Source organism: Lycorma delicatula, chromosome 4, assembly GCF_047948215.1.
Source record: "Lycorma delicatula isolate Av1 chromosome 4, ASM4794821v1, whole genome shotgun sequence".
Taxonomy (NCBI): domain Eukaryota; kingdom Metazoa; phylum Arthropoda; class Insecta; order Hemiptera; family Fulgoridae; genus Lycorma; species Lycorma delicatula.
Genome location: NC_134458.1, coordinates 28,336,413 through 28,342,412, shown reverse-complemented (window position 1 = coordinate 28,342,412; position 6,000 = coordinate 28,336,413).

The following is a 6,000-nucleotide window of genomic DNA, read 5'->3' as shown; positions in this document are numbered from 1 at the left end:
TCTCAGTGCCTCCAATTTGCTTCATTCTTGATAACATGAAGAATTTCTTTGATAGTTTAATCGATACATTATCCACATAATAATTTCATGGGTGCCCTAAGTTCAAAATAAAACATAAGAGTGTACAATGATTCTTATTTTTAATTGCAAATAATAGCATTTGGTTTCTAGCGTCATTGTTGCTGTATTGAACCATTAACTGCTAATCACCTTTTCATAATCTTTTTATTATAATCCTGATAAGTTACATTGTAAAGGTCATCTCTTTCCTTGCCAACTGTAAAGAGTATTGTTCTTCATACAGATCTGTGATTTTGATTTTAGATTTGGATGTAAGATAGCTGTTAGATAATTTCAACAAATAGCCAGGGTACTAAAATTGATTGAGCAACACCAGGATCTATGTTTCTAGCTGATGCTTTATTTATTCATTTTTTTGTGACAAACTCTACATACTGTTTTCTAGCTCTAAGTAAGACTGAATCAAGTTCACAACTTCTCTACAAAACTTGTAGTGCTATTGTTTTTCATTTTCAAATATACAATTCACTCCTTTGCTTACATCCTTAAAGAGTGACAAAGCAGAATCTTGATTCTCCAAAACTAAATGTGTGTTATTGTCCACATCAGTAATAGTATTGATAGTTTACTACTCTTACTGATAACCACATTCTTCATCAGTCAGCGTCTTTTTCATGTTGAACAACATGTGCAGACTTTCAGTTATTAGGTATGAACTTCTACAGTACATACTTTTATGTGCTAGATATCAAATTTGTATGTTGTGGTTAAATATTTTTATGTATGCCCTGGTTCTATGAGGTGAATTACAAAGGTTAATTCGGTTAAATACAGTATTTGTATATGATTCTGTACCTGTAGGTCAATGTATATCCATGTAATTGATACACTGTTGTATCTGTAGCATCATTTGTATCCACACAGTACACATTTCACACAGAATCATGAATAAGAAAATTTTTGAGACATTAAGAAAAATAATATGTACTTACTGTAGTTTTAGCACAAGTACCACATATAACATGTCATTGTGATGTTCAACATTGTGATGTAAATACAGACACACACACACAATTTTTGTGAGTGTGTGTGTATTTACAGATATGAGTAAATAAACAAAAAAAAATGGAAAAGAGGAAGTTCAGTATCTTTGGATACACACATGTAGAGATATATAGAACAAAGGTATTAGTCCATATTATTTTTCTTAATTACAGGAAACCATTTCACTCCCTGCTTGTGTCATTAGAGTATCATGTTTTTTTTTTATTGCAAAGTTGTAAATTGCAAATTTTTTATTACCAAGTATCTAAATTCATTACATATATTAACCAACATTTATCCACAAAACATATAATTACCCCTCCCTCAACATACCACAAACATGCAACTTTCTTTTATGTATCACCTAATAATACACACTTGTTGATAGATTACTCCATTGAAGAACAAGTACAATAAAATAACCGGCACAGATTAGTAGTGGTTATCCATCCTAGACATTTTACTCTAATTACAAAATACAAAAAAATACAAAATTTATTACTCATGTTATGTTAAAATGCTAGATATAAAAATAGAAATGCTAATGTAAAAACGCTTTCAAAAATCCAAATAAAATGTACAATATCACACAATAAACTAGCAAAACCGACAATGACCCAGAAATAATCAAATTAAATTGTAGTGACTGCAGTAAAAACTCCATTTAACTGACTATATTAACAATCACCCACAATTAAAAAGACTGATGTGTTCACTACATACAACAGAATCATTTTTGGAGGTTAGCTCATAACCTCCAAACATGAAATGTTTGCAGAGATATCAATCACAACATTCAAATTTTACATAGAGTTAATAAAACCTTTGATCTCAAGATGCATGAACAATGTGACATTTAAAATTTACAACATTTTAACAAAAACACTCTACTAAATGAATAAACTCAAAGTAAATCAAATTTGTTATTTTATCATGTATAAAAGGGGTTCCCTAACTTCTAGATGGGCACCATTAACAATAGTTCCACCAGCAACTCTACTGTCAAAGATATCATATAATTAACTTTGAAGAGATTATCTGGAAGCACAATTCCACATAATCTCAGGTAGCTTGTCTAAAAACTGTTTAGTATTTTAATAAATTGAATAACCATAAGTATTAATACATTCCTTGACTCATATTTCAATGGGTCTATTTTTAGTATTAAATGACTCTGTACCCCATTATTCATGTATATTGCATAAACAATGGTGTTAAGTGGTAGATTTTTAGAATTAGTATAACATTTTAATTATTATTTACTTTTTTTTCAGAAGCAAGATAGAAATGAAGAAAATTAAAAAAAAAGTTATTCTTTATATCAGAAGCTTTGTAATAATAATTGCTGAACTTATAAGTATTAAGATATACTTACATTAGGTATAAGTTTTAATGTTAAAATATTTTGTATAAATTTAAAATAAAAGCCATCTTTGATTAATAACTAATGAGTAAGTTAGCAGGTTTAGTAATTACCTTATTTTGGTATAAAAATATGATGCAGTTCCTTTTATTTATCTCCTTCTAATCCATTTGTCATATCTTTTCATCATTTGAAAAATATTTTTATCATTTTTATTAATTAGCATGTATGTCATTAAAATTTCTAAAGCAAGTTATTTAAATTTGTTCTTCAGCAAGTCCTGTAACTTTATTTCTATTTTTACTAGTTCACACATGTCTTGTCTAAGGTTCACAGAACCATATTATTTCCTAATATTTATATATATTTCAATAATAAAAAAAGCATTTTGTATTTATATACATACATATACTTGTGAGTGTGTATATGTGCATGTGTTTGTACGCCCATGAGCGTGCAGGTGTATGTAAATGTTACAATAGTTTATATTTCCTACTGTAGTTACTCGCCTGAATGAATAATCATGTAGATGATGTGTATTACCTCATGTAAATTTGAATGTTTGTAAGAGTTTTACTTAGAAATAATTATATTAACGTAGTCCAGGTACGTATTATTCCAAGCAATTACCACTTTTGGTTTGAAAATCTACTTTCTTATCCACCGATGGATTGTACTATTTGTTGATACAGCCCAATTAACACTTTTAATGAAATCAATGCTAATTAATATCAATATTTATATGATGGTGATGACAGCAGACGTTAACAATAGTGAGCTAACTTATAATAAAATTATTAAATATCAAATTTCTCACTTTCAAAGTAATGGAATTCTTTCTTAAATCCACCTTTCAAAGCTAATTACCAGCACCTTCTTCAGTGGAGTTATTGGTAGCATTTTTGTTAATGTTGCCTGTATTAAAAAGGATAAGAAACTATTTAATAAAATAGTACATTTTATCTGTGTTCTGTTTGTTCCTTAAGTCTTTTCTCTGATTTTGTACTTGTTAATTTCATACAGTTTGAGTCTGATTTTTACATGAAATTTTCAACACATTGAAAAAATTAAGATTTCCTCTAACCTAGGAATCAGATGCCGACCTTGAACAATTTTCTGAAGCTAGCTAAGGCTCACCCTACTATGATTCCTTATCAGCTTTATGAAATTTTAAAGCAGGACTGAAGCTATCCTTTACTAAATAATATTTGAAAACTGATGTTCCAAGTCCTTGTCATTTTGACTGCCATTATAGTTATTCACTATATTTGGTTAGATACAAAAAAGAAATTAAAGCAAAATGCCGACAGTAGTACAGCAAATAATAATAGTAGTAGTAAGAAGAAAAAAGTGTGATAAAAAGTAGTATCATAGCAAAGGAACTCAATATGTATAGCTTATTGGAAGTACTGAGAAAGAGAAGATTGAAAGAGGATGGATGAAGGAAGAAAAGCATTTAAATAGATATCTAATGGTAGTAGACATTCCAGAAAGAGATGAATGGAACTGATAAGTGAGGACATAAGTAAGAGGAAAAGAGTGGTCTAAATGATGGTTTCAGAGGAAATTTGAAGGTATAGACAGAAGCAGATGCTATTTATGAAATATTAAACCATCAACTGATGGACACACGATGACAGAATTCAATAAAATATAACAGTATCAGCCATGCTTAAGAAAATATGACATTTGTATTTAATTTAGCCAAAACATGGTAAAAAAAAATATACGTAATAAATTTTCAAATATGATTTAATTTTAGATGCAGTTTGAGTGCTTAATTATTGCAGAATTGTTGAAATAACATTTTTTCAGTTAAAGTAGTGGCACAAGGATTATTTCCTGTTGCTTTTGTTCAGTTTACTTGACTGAAGTATGTAATTACTATGCAATGACACAATATTTTTGCATTTTTTCATCAATTTGTTGATAAATGCCTTAATACTGAGCTCTAACCCTAACACTTTTACCAGTACAGAATACATTTGTTGAAAAATAAGAACTGTGTGCTCAGAATTAGAAAAGAACTATGAGGTTGGAAACAGAAATCCTGTTAATTTCTTAGTGAGTGACATTCTAAACTAGACATGATTAAGGATAAAAACTTTATTATTAGATTATAAGAATAAAAAATTTAATGAGTTTTAAGAGATGATGAATTTAATGAAAGGATGAGTTTTTTATAATTGTATAACTTTGAAGTTGCTTTGATAGATATGACATTTTGTTAGAAATGCCTTTTTTTAAATGGCAAGGGCTCTTTATATCCTTGCCATCTTGCCTTTTCTTTCAGGGGTTTTAATATCCTTTAGCAAGTTTTTTTATCGGTGATCTAGTCAACAAGACTAGTCTTTTGATTAAGTCGCTTGTGTTTTTCATTAAGAAGGGAAGAATATATTTATCTTTTTTTGTTCTGAAAAGGGTCTAATGAACACAATAGTCGATGCCCCTGAAACTACAAAAAAAAAAAATAATAATTCCTTGGACAAAACCCAACCCCATAACCATGAAATAACATCTATTCACATGCCTGGGACAGGCAATGACATGGTATTTCGGTACTTTCACTTATGTTAACCAATGAGACAATGGTCTTGCTCAGTAGCTTCCCTCTGGAGTACAGGATTGGCAGTCCCAAGCTGCTGGTTGTGTTTCTCGGTTTTGCTGTTTGTAGTGGGAGCGGGAAGCATGACCGTGATCTGATTTTCTGAAGCTGGATGGAGTGCAGACAGGGAGTGCTCATCCCTCTTCCCAGTTGTGGAGCCAGGTTAATGGTGGGCTGACATAAACTTAGCTCTGCCAAAGTCTCATACCGCTCAACATGAGTCAGTCACTTTGACCCTTGGCAGGGATTGTCCTTTTGGTGAGGGTATCAGAGCCCTTACTGTTACGTGCAAGCCCTAGGATGTCATTGTAATGAGTCAAGCATTACCTGACTCCACGGCTCACGTTAAATTTATGAGGGAAACTGACTAGGGGAACTCAAGAAGGCTCAATGATCTGGGGTGTGCCCAACCGTCTCTCTGCCTGCACCTTACGACATATTGACTGACGATTCTACAAGTTATGGACATTTCTACTTTCTCAATGTCCGTGGTTCTAGAAGCAAAGCGAAGGAAGAGCATAGAGTTCAATGATAAGGAAGAGTGTGTAGGCCAAGAAAAATTGAAAAGTTGACTGTTAAGTAGTCCAAATTGAAAGTACTCCAAAGCCAACAGAAAAAAAATCAGATGTCTTCAAATCAAATTTTATTAAACAACTTAGGAATGAGCCTTTGACCACCCAAAAGGCAAAGGAATGTGGAGCTAAACTGCCGAAGAAATCTGAGCAAAATGTAATGATGATAAAAATTGAAATACAAAAATTCCCCTCTCAGGGAACTGTAAAGTCTGAAGTAAAGATGCTAGAAGAAAAGGATTGTGAAATCCAGCAGTGGAGCTTCCAAAAGCGAAGAGGCCATTAAATGAGAGGGCGAGCACTTCAGCTGCCTCAGATGCATTAATAGAGGGCATCGACTCTTGACTCAGGTACACTTCTCACCATCGCAGCTGTTATCAGATGCCAGTAGCTAG